Source organism: Oryctolagus cuniculus, chromosome 13 (genome assembly GCF_964237555.1).
Source record: "Oryctolagus cuniculus chromosome 13, mOryCun1.1, whole genome shotgun sequence".
In the NCBI taxonomy this organism is placed as follows: Eukaryota; Metazoa; Chordata; class Mammalia; order Lagomorpha; family Leporidae; genus Oryctolagus; species Oryctolagus cuniculus.
Window position 1 is genome coordinate 28,558,905 of NC_091444.1, and position 20,902 is coordinate 28,579,806.

The 20,902-nt window shown below is 42.8% G+C and overlaps 1 long non-coding RNA gene across 2 annotated transcripts in view; it reads right to left on the bottom strand.

The window, feature by feature from the left end:
- The window catches only part of LOC103350973 (uncharacterized), a 41,412-nt gene that overhangs the window by 19,312 nt on the left and 1,198 nt on the right, over positions 1 to 20,902 (bottom strand). The window contains exons 2-3 of one of the 2 annotated variants that reach the window (XR_011381449.1): positions 12,524 to 12,591; positions 9,482 to 9,520 (exon numbers count right to left, since the gene is read on the bottom strand). This is a non-coding gene — a long non-coding RNA (uncharacterized lncRNA). The remainder of the gene's footprint in view (positions 1 to 9,481; positions 9,521 to 12,523; positions 12,592 to 20,902) is intronic. The other variant, XR_011381448.1, reaches the window with a different exon arrangement.

Consider the following 20,902-nt stretch of genomic DNA (forward strand, 5'->3'; position numbering starts at 1 on the left):
CTTTCTAACATTCTCTGCAGTTTACTAAGCTATTGCATTTACTGTCTTCTCTCTCCCACCTGAAGGTTAGATCATGAATTCAGGAGCTTGGTTTGGCTACAGGTTTATCCCCAGCACCTAGGTCAGTCTCTGGAACACAGTGAATAATTGATCCATTCTTGCTGAATAAATAAGAAAGGTAGGCTCCTAAATATGTCTTATTTGTTGATGACAAAAATAGAACATTGCAAGATTAAAATTAGACCTTTTATAAAAGGCTTTATAATTGGCATTATTTATTTTCTACTGGATATGAAACCTTGAAATATTTTTTGGAAAATATATACTGACATATATAATACCTAGTACTAATGGAAAAAACACTACTAAATAAGCTTTAATATATCATGTACCACACATAACACCTCTCTACAGATCGTGAAGCTTGACTGAGGATTCCAACCCAAATACATTTCTTTTTTATTTTTAAAGATGTATCTATTTATTTGAAAGGCAGAGTTACAGAGACAAAGGCAGAGGCAGAGAGAGAGAGAGAGAGAGAGAGAGGTATTCCATCTGTTGGTTCACTCCTCAAATGGCCACAATGACTGGAACTGGGCTGATCCAAAGCCAGGAGCCAAGAGCTTCTTCTGGGTCTCCCACATGGGTGCAGGGGCCCAAGCATTTGGGCCATCTTCTACTGCTTTCCCAAGTCACAGCAGAGAGCTGGATCATAAGTAGGGCAGCTGGAACTCAGACTGGTACCCATATGGGATACTGGCACTGCAGACTGGGGCTTTAACCCATTGCACCACAGCACCAGCCCCACATTTCTCTTCTTTAGCACCATTTGGGGTGGTCCAGGCAGATGCCTTGGCTGTATCCGTGGTTGGCTCTTGTTCTGAGATAAAGCTATTTTCCTTTTGTTTTTTTAATTGTATTTTTTTTAGTTGACAGAGTTAGTGAGAGAGAGACAGAGAAAAAGGTCTTCCTTCCGTTGGTTCACTCCCCAAATGGCCGCAATGGCCAAAGTTATGCCAATCTGAAGCCAGGAGCCAGGTGCTTCCTCCTGGTCTCCCATGCGGGTGCAGGGGGCCCAAGGGCCCAAGCACTTGGGCCACCCTCCACTGCCCTCCCGGGCCACAGCAGAGAGCTGGACTGGAATAGGGGCAACTGGGACTAGAACCCGGAGCCCATGTGGGATGCCGGCACCACAAGCAGAGGATTAACCAAGTAAGCTGCAGCACCGGCCCTCCTTTTCCTTTTTCTCTAGAAATTTCAAACCTAGAAAAAAAGCTTTAAAAATAGTGTGATTACTATCATATACCCTTTATGTAGTTTTCCAATTTTTAACATTTTCTATCTCTTTCTCACATACATTTTTTTCTTGAACTATTTGATAGTAGCTTGCTGCCATCATGACATTCCACCCTATATTCTTCATCAAGTATTACTTAAGAATAAAGACATACTTTCATATAACCAAAATAAAAACATTCTTGAGAAATTTAACATTATTACCCAATCTGTGGTTCATATTTGAATTTCCCAAATTCCCAGTAATGCTGTTCATAGCTTTGTCTTTTACATCTAAGATCTAATCATGAACAGTGATTTATATTTAGTTGCCACATCCCTAGAATGATTTTCCTCCTTCTTCTCTTCCTCCTCCTCCTCCTCATCTTCTTCCGCCTCCACTCATCACCTTCTCCTTCTCCTTCTTTGTCTGTCATATCATTGACATTTTTAAGTGTCAAGGCCAACTGTTTCCTTGTTATCAGATTAAGGCTAAAGATTTAGTAAAACCTCTACCTAAAACTCATATTTATATGCCTTAATAGCTAATAGACAAGCCTAGTCTATCACCCAGAACTAGCTGGGCTGAAGTCCAGCTCTACCATCCAGAATGAAGTGTTCCTTGCCTGTGTTCTACTATTCATAAGATGGAGATGACCACACTACCTACCCATCAGGACTGTTGTGTAAATAGGTTAAGAATATATGAAATGCTTAGAATAGTATCTGGCATGTGACAAAGGTTTAGTGAGTGAGAATTTTATTTATAGTATTAAAACAACTTGGACATTTCTACTTAGTGGCTGAGGTGAGGTATGGGAAACACAGGACAAGTCTGTTTATATTTTTTAAGCAAGCTCAACATTTTTATTTGCAATTTGTATCCAGAAAGAAACAAATGTTGTGTTTTCAAAATCTGTTTTCAATCCTCTACCTGTAGATGGTTTAATTAATTTATTCCATACAGGTATAAACTACCTTTTGATGAAAGAAATTCGTTCTGGATTTTACATAATGATATTCCCTTCCTCCCTCCCCCTCCCCACCCCACCCTCCTTCCTTTTCCCTTTCTTTTTTTAGTCTTTGAGATAACATATTTTAAATTTGCATTACAGGGGCCAGCACCGTGGCTCACTAGGCTAATCCTCCGCCTTGTGGTGCCAGCACATCGGGTTCTAGTCCCGGTCGGGGTGCCAGATTCTGTCCCGGTTGCCCCTCTTCCAGGCCAGCTCTCTGCTGTGGCCAGGGAGTGCAGTGGAGGATGGCCCAAGTCCTTGGGCCCTGCACCCCATGGGAGACCAGGAGAAGCACCTGGCTCCTGCCTTCGGATCAGCGCGGTGCGCCGGCCGCAGCGCGCCGGCTGCAGTGGCCATTGGAGGGTGAACCAACGGCAAAAGGAAGACCTTTTTCTCTGTCTCTTTCTCTCACTGTCCACTCTGCCTGTCCAAAAAATAAATAAATAAAAAATTAAAAAAAAATTTGCATTACAGGAAAAAGGCTTAATATGCAGTTAAAAACTAAAAAGCAAAAAAGACACTAGTTTAGTGGGAATGCAGACAATGGCTATAAATAAGAACTGAATTGAAAAATGACCAATTGAAAATACAGTACACTAAAACTATAATATAATATTCTTAACCATTGGTTTCACAGAGGTATAAAACAGGGTTTTACAAAACTATATTTGCAGCAATACTGATACACACAGACCTTTCTTTTATATTTTCTTTCTTTTTTCGGTTTGCTTTCTGAATTTTAGCTCTCACATATAAGGGAGAACACGCAGTATTTGTCTTTCTGGGTCTGCCTTATTTCACTCAACATGATGTCCTCCAGTTGCATCCATTTTGCTGCAAATGTAGAATTTCATTCTTTTTTACAGCCGAAGAATATTCCATTATGTATCCATACCACATTTTCTTTATCTGATGACAGGCACCTTGGTTGATTCCAAGTTTTGCCTATTGTGAACAGTGTTGCTGTGAACATGGTGGTGCAGATATCACTATGTTTAAGTCTTTTGGGTATATACCCAGTAGTGAGATTGCTGGATCACATGGCAAGTCTATCTCTAAAGAAATCTCCACAGTTTTCACAGTGGCTGCACTAACTTACATTCCTACCAACAGTGTATAAGTTTCCCCTTTGTCCACAGCCTTACCAGCATTTGTCACTCTCTGTGTTTTGGATTTTAGCCATTCTGACAGGGGTGAGGTAATATCTCATTGTGGTTCATTTGCATTTACCTGATGGCTAGTGATGTTAAGGATTTTTTCATATATTTGCTGGCTATTTGTATTTCTTAAGAACTGTCTATTGAAGTCCTTTGCCCATTTCTCAATGGATTGGTTGTTTTCTGTTGTTGAGTTTTTTAAGTTGCTGATATACTCGAGACATTAATCCTTTGCCAGATTGGTGGTTTGCAAATATTTTTCCCATTCTGTTGGATGCCTCTTCACTCTATTGATCATTTCCTTTGCTGTACAAAAGCTTCTGAGTTTGATACAGTCCCATTTAGTTGTTCCTTTGTTGTCTACACTTTGGGTATCTTGTCCAAGCCATGCCCTACCCCAATGTCTTGGATTGTTTCCCCTATATTTTCTTTATTTTATTTTCTTTATTTATTTTTTTGACAGGCAGAGTGGACAGTGAGAGAGAGAGAGACAGAGAGAAAGGTCTTCCTTTGCCGTTGGTTCACCCTCCAATGGCCGCCGCGGCCAGCGCACCGCGCTGATCCGATGGCAGGAGCCAGGTGCTTCTCCTGGTCTCCCATGGGGTGCAGGGCCCAAGGACTTGGGCCATCCTCCACTGCACTCCCTGGCCACGGCAGAGAGCTGGTCTGGAAGAGAGGCAACCAGGACAGAATCTGCCGCCCCAACCGGGACTAGAACCCAGTGTGCCGATGCTGCAAGGCAGAGGATTAGCCTAGTGAGCCGCGGCGCCGGCCATCCCCTATATTTTCTTCCAGCAACGTCATAGTCTTAGGTCTTTAAGTTTTTGATCCATCTTGAGTTGATTTCTGTATACTATAAGAGGTATGGCTCTAATTTCATTCTTCTACATATATAAATCCAGTTTTGCCAGCACCATTCACTGAAGAGATTATCCTTACTCATGTTTTGTCAAAAATCAGTTTGCTATTTGTATGTGGATTAATTTCTGGTCTCTCCATTCTGTCCCACTGATCTGTGTATCGGTTTTTATGCCAGTACCATGCTGTTTTAATTACCATAGCTTTGTAATATGCTTTGAAGTCAGATATTGTGATGTCTCCAGCTTGATTTTTCTTGTTCCAGATTGCTATGGCTATTCTGGGTCTTTCATGATTCCTTACGAGCTTTAGAGTTGCCTTTAATAGTTCTGTAAAGAATGTCATTGGTATTTTGATATGGATTTCATTGAATCTATAGATTGCTTTAGGTTATTTCAGACATTTTAATGATACTGATTCTTCCAATCCATGCACAAGGAATATCTTTCCACTTTTTGTTTCCTTGATGACGTCTTTCATCAGTGTTTGACAGGTTTCACTGCAGATATCTTTCACTTCTTTTATTAAGATTATTCCTAAATATTTGATTTTTTTGGTGGCTATTGTGATTGGGCTTTCTTTCTTGATTTCTTTTTCTGGGAGTTCAGGACAAGTTTTAGATCTTCCCTGAGTACCAGTAACCATCAGTGGCCAGTAAGGGAACTGTAATCATTTTAATACTGTTTTTGGAAATTCAGGGTGTTTTACTCTCCCTTTTGATAAACTGCATTCACAGAAGACCCAACAGAGAGGGCACGGCGGCCCTGCCATGCGTACTCAGCAAAGGCTCAGAGGTGGGCTGTCTTGACCCAACTCGCCTCTGGAGGGCAGCAGAGGCACTAGCGGCACTCCTACTTCTTTGCACGCCAGTCCCCAAACCATAATAAATGGGATAGGAGTTCAGCTTGAATCAAGAGACTAAATTGGTGTGCAATTAGTTACTTGGGGAGATGGAGAAAATAACCATGGGTAATACCAGCATACATTATCTTTTTTGTAATAAAGCTAATCTTACATTTAACTTTCTGAAGACTAAATTTATCACACTAATGTGCTCACCTCATCCAAACCATGGTAACTTGAGGCTCAGTAGCTCTGGTTTCAGCAATTTAATTCTCAGTGAGCAGCTGAAGATTGGGAGTGACTTGTGGTAGAATTGCTGCAGTGACAGCTCCCTGTGGGCACAGCGTTTGTCTGCCTGGCCACCAACTCTTGTTTTCTTAAGTTTAAAACATGTACAAAGGTTTTCTACTTCATATCAACTTAAGGCTATTTTATAGATGTCTCTTGCTATTAGAATCCAAGTTTTGGGGGCAGACATTTAGTGCAGTGTTTAAGATCCCATATTAGAGTGTCTTGTTCAAGTTCCAGCTCCTCCTACCCAGCTTCCTACTAACGCACACCCTGAGAGGCAGCAGGTAATGGTTCAAGTACTTGGGCCCCTGCCAGCCATGTGGGAGACTGGATGGAGTTCTGGGCTCCTGGCTTCTGCGTGACCCAGCCCCAGCTGTTGTGGGCATCTCTCTCTACCTGTCACTCCATTTCTCTGCCTTCTCTTAAATAAAGTGAACAGAATAGACATTTTTAAAAATTCAAGTTTTCCATAGCTTAGCTACTTTCAGGGGTCGTGTAGAAAGATCTCTTTTAAAAACTGTAGATCCTGCAGTGGAGAGCTGCAGGTGACTGTTAGCAACATTATCAGCACGTTCTCTACACTCCACATGGGTCACCCAGAGGGAGGGGTAAAGGCACAGAAGACGGAAGCAGGTAACTTGGTTCAAATGCCAGCACCACAACCGACTAGCTGTCAGCTCTTGAACAAGTTATTTAATCTCTTTGTGTCTCAATTTCCTCCTCAGTAAAATAGAGACCATAACAGTACTTCTTAGGGTTGTTAGGAGAACGTAAGAACAGATGTTTCAAAAAGTTTGTGGAAAAATGGAATTCAAAAATATAAATTTTGATGAAAAAAATTGGAAATCCATAATTTTAAAAATTTTTCCATGAGCATTTCTGAAGGCCCCTCATAGACAGAATTTCAACATATTTTGCACCAAATTGTATGTTCCACAAATACTGTGAACTCTTACTAAGTCCCTTACACGTAGTAAATCGAATGGCAGCATTAGCTTTCACTATCTAGGACTGCAAAATCTCTTGCAAGCATTCAAGCTTTTCCCTTCCTCAATCTCCCCTCCTCCACAATCGTGATTCACGAAGCAGATCCGGTGCTAGGTACTCACAGAGCATCACCCCCACTTATGCAAAAGAGGGGCACTGTCCCCCTTTACCTAAAGCATACAGGAGGAACACTGAATGATGTCTACACCTCCTAAGACTCCCCCTTAAAATGCTCTAGCTCTGGTTAGCCCCTCCTTCTTGCCCTTGCGTTATCTTCCCTGAGGTTGTAAGGTTCTGCCTGGTTTTCCCATGCAGGTGAGCAAACACTTGTTTCTCTCCTGGTCCCTCTTGAGGAAATTACTTTTTTTTTTTTGTATTTTTTTTTATCTTTTATTTAATGAATATAAATTTCCAAAGTACGACTCATGGGTTACAATGGCTTCCCCCCCATACTGTCCCTCCCACCCACAACCCTCCCCTTTCCCACTCCCTCTCCCCTTCCATTCACATCAAGATTCATTTTCGATTATCTTAATATACAGAAGATCAGCTTAGTATACCTTAAGTAAGGATTGAGGAAATTACTTTAAGAGGTCATCTCACACTATACAGTTTTCCCTCTCTCTACCTAGCAGAAACAGACAGACACGCATTATGCATACTCCCTGTATTTATTTTAATTTTTTTAATTTATCTATTTGAGAGACAGAGAGAGAACTCACCACCCACTGTTTCACTCCCTCAAAGGACTGCAAAGGCCAGGGCTGGGCTAGACTGAAGCTGGGAGCCAGGAACTCAGTCCAGGTCTCCCATGTGGGTGGCAGGGACCCAACCTATAGGGTTACACCAACTAAAACTAAAACGCTAAAGTAAAAAGGGAGGGATTAAAAAGATAATGTGTATATGGAGAATCAAGTCAGCATTTTAAACTGATGTAATCTAAATGTAAAAATAGGATCTGTATAAACACAGCTTGTTAATGAAAGACTTGTGGAATCATGTTTTACAAAATTCTACCCTACTGTGTGGATTCCATCAGTTAGAGTGTGTTATTCTTCGAAGTACACCAGTTGTCTAATGTTTAGTCTGCTCTCTGAGCCTGCCTTAGGTTTGGGGGCTTGGGTAGCTGAAATTCAGTCCAACAAGACGTGAATGGTTTTATCCCAGCCATACTTTCAGCATTTTCAGACACTGAATACCTTCAAAATAGTGTGTGCTAAGTGTAAAAACTGCTGTGGTGTTGATAGTATCATAGCACCCTATAAAGATATGATCTTACCCAACCTGGCATGTTGTGTTGTTAAGCACAGGGCCTTTGGAATCAAACTGTAGGCTTTCTTTTCTTTTTTTTTTTTTTTTAAATAGATCTTATTTATTTATTTGAGAGGTAGAATTAGTGAAAGGTCTTCCATCTGCTGGTTCACTCCCCAATGGCTGCAATGGCCAGAGCTGGGCTGATTCAAAGCCCAGAGCTTCTTCCAGGTCTCCCACACAGGTGTAGGGGCCCAAGCACTTGAGTCATTTTCCGCTGCTTTCCCAGACCATAAGCAGGGAGCCAGATCAGAAGAGGAGCAGCCTGGGACTAGAACCAGCATCCATATGGGATGCCAGCACTACAGGCAGAGGATTAGGCTACTACACCACAGCGCTGGCCCCCATACTGTAGGGTTTCAAATCCTAGCTATGCCACTTAGGAGCTTTGAGATCTTGGGCAAGACTCAGTGGCCTTGACTGTCACATGGAGATAAATAACAGCATCTACCTGTCACAGATTGTGTTGGTATTTCTGCACCTGACACTTTCCTTCCACAGATCGATCTCTCTCTCTCTGTGTCACAACACACACACACACCCCTTCCTCACCACCCATGGAAGCTGTCAGCCAGTGACTGTGCAGCAGAATGGAAGCCTCGCTCCTGTTCCCAGCCCACACCCCACGGTCACCCTGAGGGATAACGCTGCCCGGAAGGACTTTGGCCTGAGACAAACCCTTTCCTGACTGGCTCCCTGTTGCTGTCCTGCTTCTCCCAATCCATTAGTGGGCTCTCCTGGGGCCACCTCAGGGACCAGTCTTTGCACTGGAACTGCTGCTTCTGAGGACCTAGGACTTAACATCCTGCCTAGGATTTGGAATGGACGGATTATGACAACATGAGTTTTTCAAAAAACTCGTGGGAAAGTCTTCTTATGAAAAAAAAAAAAACAAACAAAAACTATGCACCAAAATTAGTCTAGCTTCAGATTCCATTTCCATGAACTTTTTGAAATACTCACATGTAAAGTGGCTAAACCAGGGCATGGCAGAGAGTTAAGTGCTACTTTAGTATTAGCTATTGTCATTATCAAGGGTTAGACCTATGGTGCCCTGGAGAACAGAGGGAGCAATACAGGGACTTGAAGCAATCAGAAAACCGCAAACATACAAACTCCTGAGAAATGTTGAGGGAGCTGAATAATCCACATAATTGCTTCCATTCGCATCAGTGGTTGTACCCTTGGCCTTAATTACTAGGGAATAAATGCTTCTGGCTGAGTTGCAATAGAGAGAGGCTGCTACTGTGTGCTCCCAAGAGACCCACCGCAGGCATCCAATTTAGCTAATAAGTATGGATACTAGAAGACTGGAATGTTCTCCCTCCCACTCCCATGTGCTTTTTTAAAATAAGTGAAACTCTTTGGTTCGTCCTTTACCCAGGTTTCATAGAGCAGTTTCAAGGTGGCTTGTTTGAAGGTAAGCAGCAGGAGTCTTAAGAACTTAATTTTAAGAAATTCAAAGAGCAAAGAATGCACTTTGTTCTTTGAGTTTCTTAAACCTATATTTCATATCCTTTCATAATAATTTGTCTTTTATGGATAAAATATACACAAATCACTTAGGAAAAAAGGCATCCGAAATGACCTTGGGCGACCAAGTTCTTCTGTTTTAAAACGGCATGCACAGAGGATATTAAGAAGATTTCTATATGGTAGCATTTCTAGCACATAGAATAGCTCAGAAAGAGAATTTATCATTTCTTTATTTTTCAGTTCAAAAATAAGGGCAAAGAAACTTACTCATAGGATTTCTTTTTTAAGGTTTTCATTTATCAGCTTCTGGAGGAAAAAAAAACCTGATATAGGCAAAATCCCAACATGATAAAACCAGAACTAAAGTAAGAGTGGCTGGGGGGAACCTCTAAGTGAATTATTATGATCCTAGGTCCTTAAAAAATTATTCTTCTCTGGCTCTCTCATCTGACCCCACTACAGACTGGCTTTTGTCCACTTCACAGCACTTGAGCCATTAATGATCTCCTCCAGGCCAACTGAACCTTCTCTCTCCCATCCCTACTCACTTTCATCTATTTGTCGCCTTTGTGCGACTCAACCACGATCTTCCTCCTCCTCCATAAGCCTCTCTTCTCCTAATTTTGTCTGATCCTTTAGTATGTCTCTTCTTTTCAATTTTATGATAGATTTTAAAAATAAAATGAAAACGGTAATTAGAGAAAAGGAGGAAAAAGGACCCAATCCAAACGCTATTATTTTATTGTGTGTTTCCCAGATTTTTTTTCTTCTTGGATTTTATAGATTTCGAATAGGATTCTGTGACCTTTTTTGAGAACATATTTCCTGTTAATTATTTTCCATGTTACTGTATAGTCTTCATAACCTCCCTCCTTAATGCTTCTTAATAATTTCCTCTCTTTCTTTGATTCCTTCCTCCTTAGTCTATGCTCTTTCTCTCTGGGAGTTCACGGCTTTGCAGCCCCCAAGAATCCACCAACACGTCAAAAACTATATCCCACATCCTCTTTTAGTGTCCATGTGGCCCTTTTATTGTTACAACATGAACATCATTTACATAAAAAACTCCAGTGTTCCCACCAAAATAGCCAAACCAAAATACTACTTACTTGGGAAGTTAATGTGGCAATTTATATCAAAGATGTATTCTTTGGAAATATCCAAAACATATCTTTCCTTTAAATAATTCCTAAGATTTGTTCAGACTTTGCAGAAAAATAAAAGGTAGGCACAGGTACTTAATTAGTAGTTATCAACAAGATTCATATACAGTAGTATTGAAATTCTCTTCTAGATAAGACAAGTGAAATATTAGTAGCTATTTGGTCTTAAAATGAGGTGGTTCCATGATAAAAAAAAAAAAAGTCTGGAAATCTACCTTGAGCAAAATTTAAGAAGTTTCCTAACTGTAAGAATTTTTAGAATCATTAAAACATGAATCCCCAAAACCCAGCATCAGTGGTAGGTGTTCAGTATATCTGCTTATTACAGAAATATGTACTGTGAACCTCCACGAAATAATGTTATCAGTAATATTTTCCAAAAGGAAAATAGTTTGAGATATTTAAACACTGTTTTAAAGATTATTTCAGCATTGTTTGGACTAGTTAAAAACCCCCAAACGATCCTCATGACCATAAGCCGGAGACTGGTTAAACAAATGATAATTGATAGTACAACAAAACTCATGTAGCCCCTACAAATTATGGTATGGTTCCATATTCACTGACATTAAAAGATGTCCCTGATATGTAGGAAAAAGCAGATTATGGGATAGTATGAAATTTTACATGATCTCTTTTGATAGATATGTGGGTAGATTACATAAAACGCTTATGCCTATAAAAGATGACACAGATACATAGCAAAAAGTTATGTAGCAATCTTTGGTTGGTGGAATTACATGGTTTTTCACTTAACATTTCACATTTTTACTTTTATTATTTTTACAATGAGTATGCCTGATTTAGTCAGAAAGGCTATTTCCATTTCTAACAAAAACATATAAGCAGCACTGAATGGAATTACATGACACTTGGGAGCCATTGGTATAAAATAACAGATAATAAACCAAACATTTGGTGCTTATTTGGGCTAAGCATTTTAATCACAAAATGATTTTTAGATATTCTACCTTATTAATCACAGTAACAACAAAATTAACAGTGAAACACATGTGAGAGTCCATTTAATTCTGCACCTATATTCTCAAGTGCTACCTGGATAGCTAACTTGAACTTTCCAGAGCGTCTTGGGAGGATAAGAGAGCACCCAAGTATAAGACTGGATAACTCTGCTCCTTGTTAGTCATGACTGTGGACAGAACACACAGTGATTTCAGCATCAATTTCCTCAACTATGGAAGAAAGCTTTTGGACTAGATGATAGTTGGATCCCTTTATCCAAATGTGAAAATTTTATCCAAACTGTCTCAGATGACCTATGGTGAAACTTTTTGGAAATTAAGTGAAATGCAGGGAGTTATAGGAAATGAGTTAAATTATTTTTCCTATCTTCTTCATGGGTTGCAAACATTATATTAAGTAAATAACCAAATAAATATATACATTTTATGTCAGTTCCATGCAAAGTATCATCTTACAAATTTCTATATGCTTTACCAGCAATTCTACTTTTGGGATTCAGCCTAGCAAATTATTCAAGAATGCAAATAAAGATTTAAGTTGACAAAGATGCTCATTTCAATATAATAAAAGAAGAAAAATCAGACATCAATAGGATCCAACACCAAGGCATTAAATAGATGATAGTACGTAAAAGAATATCACAGTATGAAGCCATTAGGAGGAGGTAGAAAAATATTTAATGCCATGGAAAAAGATTTACAATGTTATTTTTAAGCTGAAAAACAAGATTATAAAACAGCACATACAATATAATTCCATTTTGTTGTAAAATAGTTACACATGCTTAAAAAAGCGTAGAAGGATCTACAACAAAAACTTTACACATAAGTACTGGGTTTATATATGTTCCCTAAACTTTATAAAATTAATACATACAGCTTATAGAGCAATAAAATCAGTGGCCTTCCTTGTAAATTTTTTCTTAGTTTGTTTCCTTAGTACCCTGGGTAACATAAATAAATCACTTACTATCAAAGAAAAAAATAAGATTCAATAAAACTATGTCAGTAAATACTTGGTTAAATACTTTGTAGTGTTAATAAGACTGATACTAAAAGTGCCAATTCTCTTTTCCAAAAATAATCAAAGTGTAGTCTGGACAGAAAATTTTAACATGTCTTTAAGGAATCTATAGTTTCTATGCAATGGCATGTGGCCTTACCTTTCTTAATCCTCAACAATCTGATGTATCAAGTGATGAAGATGTACACTAGTATCCATGACTGAGACCTAAAAGAAATCAACATGTCATGATTCTGAACAGTTAGCATAAATGTATCTGAAGACTCAATGATCTGTACTAAGGAATAATTTCAGAGTCTCTGTTATGACACCATAATGCCATTCATAATATGCATGCCTCTAAATGCCATAGACAAATATATTTTTTGAAAGGGATGGTATCCACGGAGGGTTGACAATTTTTATTTTGTTAAGAACATGAAAGAGAATACGTTGGACAGTCTCCACTGTTTAAAAAGAAAAGCTAGTCTAACCTTAAAAATGTCTGAATTAAAAAAAAAATTGTAAGTCCTTTCAGTTGGCTTAGCTTTACAAACACAAGTGGTAGATTGCGTTTTTTCTCATTTTGCTGCAGATGGGTGAACACTTCAGTGGGCACTGGCACCATTCTTCTAGCCCCTATAGGAAAACACCCCAGATACCCCAAAAAAGCAGTCAAGCACTCAGACAGCTGTCGAGAAATGGTTCAGAGGATTCAAGTATATGAATGAGGTCTAACATTATTTGGTGGGGCAAAGGCGATTTTCTGGTTAGAGTTAATTTAAATAATAAAATATTAAAACTAAAATGATCTGACTTCAGCTGGTCATTAAGACCATCTGGGGAGTGAACCAGCAGATGAAAGATATCTCCCCCCCCCCCCATCTCTGTAACTCTGCCTTTCAAATAAATAAATCTTTAAAATGATCTTAAAAATCTTTCTTCCCAGGTTTCCCAAACTTCAATCACTCATGTTTCCCATCCAAGAACTAACCAGGCATGACCCTGCTTATCTTCCAAGATCACAGGAGCTCAGGTTGTGTTCAGGCTGGTATGGCCATTCCAACAATTACTTAGGTCTTAAATTAGCTGCATTTAAACATAATGCTGTATAGATCCATTTGTTATCAAGCCAGTGAGAAATCCCCTTTTTCTGGTTTAAGTGTTGTCAGGAAAGAGAACTAACCCAATGATGTATTTAAAAGTGTTGCAACGGCTCCTACTGAAGATGACAACTTTCGACCACATTTAGCTTTTGCATAAATTGATATTTGGCCATGTTCAGTTTTTGCATGTATTCTTCTTCAACTCTCAGTTGTCAACTTTTTTCTTCTGCACTTTTCTCCTCTGATAGGAGAAATACACCACACTGCAAGATTAAATCAGGTAGAATATGGCTTCAAAGCTTGCAATATCACAGCTCACCTCTTCTTTCTCTGACACTTCTCTGCATAACACCGATGGGAATTTTACAGGGTAGAAAGTAATGAAAATCTGGCATCATGGGTGTTACTCGTGGTCATGAGCCTTTGGCAGTAAAGTCAAATTCTGTATCCAGCCCCCCCCTTTCAGCCACTAGATGACACTGCCTCCCCAAAAATAAAAATAAGAAAGCTATTAATAGTTCTCAATGAAAGAGAAATCTGCAGGACTCAGGAACTGTGTTGTGTTCAGTGCTTTCTTTTTTGCAAGATAGAACACAAGTAATTGTAGTTTCCAGAGATAAAATTTAAAAAGCTCCCAAGTCTAGATCAGGACCAAACTTGTTAATAATCGGGTCTTCCCTTGGGTCTTTGTTGCCTTTTTTTATGCAATTGTTTGTACGTAGTCAGCACTATTGTAGTGTATAAATCAGGACAAAAATTAGCTTACGCGCCACCCCCCACCCCCAAATTCTCCCCAATACAAGGAGACAAGGCTGGTGGTTTAAGAATCGATGGACCTGACCCTCACGTATTTATGGACGGCTTCTCTGCCTTCCCTAACCCCCGCCCACGTCTAGTTGCTCCCTCTGGGGTTACTCTGCCCCAGCAGAACTGCTGCAATGCAGCTGAAGGGCTGCAGCTCACACTGTGTATTATGCATTCAGGTGTTTGTGCTTGCAGTGCGGCGGTCTGCTAGCAAAGGTTTATTTCTGTTCAGGTCCACACCTGTGCTTGCCAAACAGCAGAGCATTCCCAGGTGCCTGTGGCCATGGAGATCCACAGACACCCCCGGGCAACACACACAATCCCAAAAGCAGTCACAAGAGCAGTCACCTAACAACATACCCCCTCTAACACAACAGCAACACCCTGGCCTCGGTTGTTTGTAGCGACCTTGGAATAAATATGCTGATCAGCAAAGATACTGATGAATTTAAGCTCTCCACGGATTCACTGCCCAGAACGGTTTATTCCTTCTCTGAATGGAGGGCTCATACACAGCCCCTTCTCACTGGGTCCTTCCGAGACGGGAGGGGCAGGTCAGCCCCCTCAGGACACTAATCCCATTCCTGAGAGCTCCACCCTGCCATCTAAAGATCCTGCCCCAAGACCCCACCTTCGAGATGAGGATTCCAGCACAGGGATTTGGGAGAGTGGGGAGTGGCACACATTCCCATCACGGCTGACAGCTCACTTGCCCACTCAAAGGCTCCTGCTGCCTCCTGAAAGGTTTCTCCCATCTCCCAAACAACTGATTCCACTACACAGGGGCCTCTGGGGCCTATGTGAGACCAGACATGGGTTATCTTGGCTCTGAATCCTCTCAGGCCCAAGGAGGGTTTTAGTGATGTTACCCCAGCATTCAATCTGGAAACAGACTATGATCTATGCCCTTGTCTCAGAAAAGTTGGCCCGGCCCACCTTCTCTCTGGCCTGCCTTCCGACTCTCCCTTTACTCTAGGCCTGGGCAACGTTTCCTGGGCCCAGTGAGTCTCCGCTTGTACATCGTCGTGAATCTGCCACGGTTGGAGCCAGAGTGCTCTGAAACTTGAGGATTTTGCAACCCCAACCCCTAGGCTTTTGAAGCCCGAGTCTTGTCTTTGTTCCTCTGCAATATCATCTTCCGGGGTCAATGCTGCTGACCGACCAGGAGGAAAGGACGGGGCACGACAGGAAGCATGGAGCCGCATGCAACATCCTCGACTGGTTTCTCCAAATGTCCCCCTGCCCTGCTGAGGATAATCCAGGCAGGAGGCCTTAACAGCCAAACACGTGAGAACGGGAAGGAAAGGAGACTGAACAAAACACGGTGAAAGATGCAACAGCAAGACCTTTTTTGTGGAACAGACACAGGGCCCATGGTGAGAAGCAAATGAACGGGGTGGGGGTGGGGGGCTGAGTGGTGGCAGTGCCAGTTGTCCTAGTCCTGCAGGGCTCACGGTCTCCTTCTCCTCTCTCCCCTCCCCCTCCAGTCACAAGTCCTGCTCAGGAAAAGCTCTTCACCTCCATATCCATCCTCCCCATTGCTACTTTCCTGGCGCTTGTTCATACCAGCAACCTCCCTCCTCCAGACCGTCTACGGCATCAACTCCAGTTCTCTCTCTCTCTCCTCCACCTCCCAAGCCCCTTCTAATTTACTCTCTATTCAGTCATGAAAATGACCCTTGCATAGAAAAATCTGATCATGTCAGTCAAAATTCTCCTCTGGCTCCACAGTGCCTGCAGAGTGCCATGGAACTCCTATGCCTATGGTCTTCAGCATGGGGCTCACTCCTGTCCAGCCACCTTCGCCCTGACACCCTTTACCTAGGGCTGTAGCTCTGGCCAGAGCTGCAGCACAGTGCAGTGGCCCAGGGCAGGGACTCACTGCCAGACAATCCAACTTGGCTTGGACAAGTGGTTTAACTTCTATCATTCAGCATCCTCATCTAGAAAATGCCACTAGGATTAAATAGGCACTAAAAGGTGCACCTGGTACACAGTGGGAGCTATATAAATATACAAGGGTATGTCAAAAAGTTAATGAAAAATAGAATTAAAAGACTGTGGGGAGCAACTCTGACTAGACTGTTACTGGAATTAAGACTTATTCTATGCATCTGCTCTCCCACAATATGGCGCTGAGAAGGGAGTAACAGCTTCTACACAGCTGCCTCCAGTTCAACCAATAAACTGTAGGACCTGCTCCTGATTGGAGGAGAGCAGCGTACACGGCGTGTGGGTAGCAGAGTTGGGATTGGTGGAAGAGGACTATAAAGGAGGAGAGAGACAACATGCACCAGGAACATCTAAGGGGAACAGCTATCTGAAGGAACGCCTGTGCAGCCCCCGAGAGAGCCGGCCGGCGGTATGCCGCTCCCCCGCGGAAGTGGGGAAAGTGGCTAGGGGGAACTGCCCTTCCACGGAGGTGGAAGGGACGGTAGCCAACCCGGGAAGAACCAGCAGCAAACCCGGGGAGGGCCGAGCAGACGAAAGAACAGCGCAGGGTCCTGTGTCGTTCCTCCACGAAGAGGGGGAGCGACAAAGACAAATTCATTTTGTTGCAGGGAGCCAGCATTGTGGCATAGAGGTTTAAGCCACCGCCTGCGGTCCTAGCATCCCTTACGGGTATCAGTTCAAGTCCCAGCTGCTCCACTTCTGATCCAGCTCCCTGCTAAAGCACTTGGGAAAACAGCAGCAGATGGCCTAAGTTTTTGGGCCCCTGCACCCATGTGGGAGACCTGGACAAAGCTCCTGGCTCCTGACTTTGGCCTGACTCAGCCTGGAGCCATTGCAGCCACTTCAGGAGTGAACCAGTGGATGGAAGATCTCTCTGTGGGTCTCTCTTTCTCTGTCTGTAATTCTGCCTTTCAAATTAATATAAATGTTAAAAAATTTTTTTTGAAATCCATGCAGCGGTCTTCAAACTGTTTACAGAAAATGCGTATTATGAAGAAACTGTAGATTTCAAAAAAATTTGTGCACCAATATAAATTTACCTTTTTAAAAAGTGTTTATTTATTTGAGAACATGCATGTGCTTCTATCAGCTGGTTCATTCTAACAAATGTCTGCAATGGCTAAGACTAGGCTGGGCCAAAGCCAGAAGCTGGGAACTCAATCCAGGCCTCCCAGCTGGGTGGGAGGGATCCAATTACTTGAGCCATCATGCTGCCTCCCAGGATTGACATTAGCAAGAAGCTGGAGTTAGGTACTGAACCCAGCACTCTGATTTGAGATGCAGACATCTTAACCACTAGACGAAATGCCTAAAAATTTATCCTTTTAATTCCATTTCTCATGAACTCTTTGAAGTAGCACTGTAGATTGAAGTCTTTCCTAACCCTGTAATTTGCATCATGAGTGTTTGAAACCCATTCAAGGAACCCGTTTCCCTCAGCTGATCTTTATGCTCTCTTGTAGAAGTTAAAATGTCAGACCCTCTCTGACGCCCTTCTGTTGCACTTTGTTCAGCTCTCTATTAAAATTTTATCAGGGGTAATCTGCATTAGTTTCCAGTTGCCGTGACAAACTACCACATATGGGCTGGCTCCAACAACAGACATTTATTCTCTGCCAGTTCTGGAGGCCAGGAGCCTGAGATCAGAATCCTTGGGCTACAAGCAAGGCATTAGCAGGGCTGTACCCCTCCACAGGCGCCAGGGAAAAATCCACTCCTGGCCTCCTCCAGCTCCTGGGAACTGCTACATTCCTTGGTTTATTGCCACATCACTCTGATCTCCGCCTCCTCCTCCTCTGTCAGTGTCAAATCTCCTTCTGCCTCTTCTCATAAGGACACTTGTGACTGCGCTGAGGGCTCACCTGGATAATCTAGGCTCGCCTTGCTAGCTCGAGCTCCTTAATTTAGCACAAGTATCTCTAAGACCTTTTCAAGCCGTGGAGGGTAACATTTACAGGCTGCGGGGACTGGAACCCAGTGTTGGTTGTCATTACTCAGCTGCTTCACAATTGTCTATGTGCATGCTGGTCTTTTTATCTACAAGGGGTCTGTCTCATTACAGGCACTTAATCGATGAACTGGATGCACAGGCACGGTGGTACAGGGTACAGGACCCTCGTCCATGCTCACCTCCTTTGCTAAGGCTTTATTTCCTTAGGCCTCAGCTATTTCTTTCATGTGCCAACCTGTCACCAGAAGGATATTTTACTCATGAATCAGATCAACCTGTAGGTTAGAGAAATTCCGCACCAGGGATCTTCATCTTTGTGACGCTTCTCCTGAGCTTCAGGGACGCAAAAGGAACCGAAAAACCTCCTTCCAAACTCGAACCCTGCCGAGCCACGGCAGTGTGGCAGGCGGCTGGGCCCTGCAGCTCGAGGGCTTCTTTCACGGAATGTGAGAATGCAGAGTGGCAGAGTGACAAGCATGAGCTTCATGAAGAGCGCTGTCATCGGCTGGCCCCTGCTGGCTCGTGGCCATCCCTCGGCCGTTTATTTTAAACACAGTTTTCGTCGTAACTTAAGCTCCCACATTCGTGGCTCTTGCCTCACGGACCATTTCCCCCAGCTCGGGTTACTAAAGTTCAGCACGGGGATTTTTCCGAAATGAGGCTGTTTCTTTTCCAGTGTTCTCAAGTCACTGTCACCTCCACCCACAGGGATAAGCCTGCTGCAGCCACCGCGCACCTGAGAAAACAAGTCTGTCACCCTACTATTGTTCCAGTATTCCCCCCAAAAAACATGTTACAATTACAGAAAAGGAAACAAGTAGATCACTTCGCACAGTTCATATCCGAGACAGTATATTGTCTACTGCATTACAAGTCTGTATTATGCCATTACTTCCATGTCAGTCTTTTCATTTTCTTACTGGCTGGAGTTGAAATCAGAATGTAAAAAAAGAAAAAAAAAGCTATAAACTTCAAAAAAGTATTCAAGATTTGCCTAAGTAAGCAGATGTTCAGAAACTTCTAATCCTCCCCTTTACATATATTATCGAAAAGCAATTGTCAGAATCAATGTAGGTCATGCTACTGGAGCAAAGCTCATCTCATATGGTGGCCTGGAGCTGGCAGAAGCTTCTCACTGCTCAGGGTCAACTCCAGCAGCCTGGCCGAGAAGACCTGCTTACTTCCCAACATCCCCCGGAGCCACACTCTCTTTCCAGCTCCGCTCCAGTCACTCTCAGTCTTTCATCCAGGTCACACCTGTTCCTTCCAATCACTGGAACCCTGCGCATGCCGTGCCCTCTGCTTAGAATGCCTGTCCCTCCTCACCTCTCTTGGCTAAGCTTTACGCATCCTTTGGATCTCAGGTCAAGTGTTCTTCCTCTCCCAGACTCGGTTGAATCCCCTAAGCACTGCCTTGGTATTCGAGACCACCGAGAGCTTGCACTCATTTGTGGGAGGGTCTGATTAAACCTCTGCATCCTCCCCATAGCACACAAGGCTGTGAAGGCAGGGATGTTTCCACAGCATCGTCAGCCCTTAACACTGTTCCTGGAACACAGTGAGCACGGAATACATACCTAGATGCTGAATAAATTCATTCAATGTCATGGACTCTCCTGCTAGTTCTGTGTTGAGGCAAAGCACCAAACATCAGGGGCTTCACCTTCCTCATCAGTAGGAAAATGCCTGTTCCATTCTAAAACTTCTGGGATAGCGCTGCTACCTCGAGTCTGGAAAGCTGGTCGGGCTAAAGCTAAAAGGCAGCACAATGCAGTGTCCACTGGCCTCACGTCTCCCCACATAGAGAGACTCCATGCCTGAGCAAGAAGCTGGAATGACTCTTGACATCTTTGTCTCTTTTCCTGAAGCCACTGCCTTGAGTCCAGCTTTCTTCACCCTTGATTTTAAAACAGCAAATGCTCCTTTAACTGGTGGTTCTGGGTTCAACCTCTCCTCTTTCCACCCATCTGCAGTGCTGCCAGAAAAACTCAGTCTAAACCACTGGACTGAGCATGATGCCCCTCTGCTTGGACACTGCCAGTGGCTTTTCCTCGGCCTCTGGGATGAATCTCACCTCTGGACAAGATTGCCTTCCACGGTCCTTGCCTCACCTCCTGTCCTCTCCTTCAGGACCCACACTCTTGTAAGAGCTGCTCAGAGGACTCAAACCATCCTCTGTCCTTGCAGTCCTCTGTCCTTGTATGTGGCTGTCCCTGCCCGGAACCCTCTCTTCCCTCAGCCACTTGCAAAATGCTGTCCATCATTCAGGCTCCGCACGCATGTAGCTTGCAGGTGGCTTCTGCCTTGCTCTTCCCCAGGCTCTATTTGTCATTCACTGCCTGTGCTCCCCCCACAGAACATTTTGGACAAACCACCTAGGAACACTTACCCCAGGGACCTGGGTTTGCAAAAGCACATAGCGATCAGGGGCATGGGCCTTGAATTCAGACCAACTTCATAATCAAAGTCTGCAATGTACTGTGTCAGTGACTTGAGTCTTGGTTTCCTAGCATCGCAAATGTGGGAGGTAACACCGAACTCACCCAGCTGTTCTAAGGATTAGATAAGGTGCTTAGCGACTTAGAGCAACTGCCTACCCACAAACTTAGTAACTGATGGCAATCGTCATTGGTGTTGACTGTCCAATCAAGAACCCAGGGCTACCTCTCCTCCACCTTTCGATGGCAGTGGCTAGCCCTAGTCAATGCTTCTTAAAATGCGTACA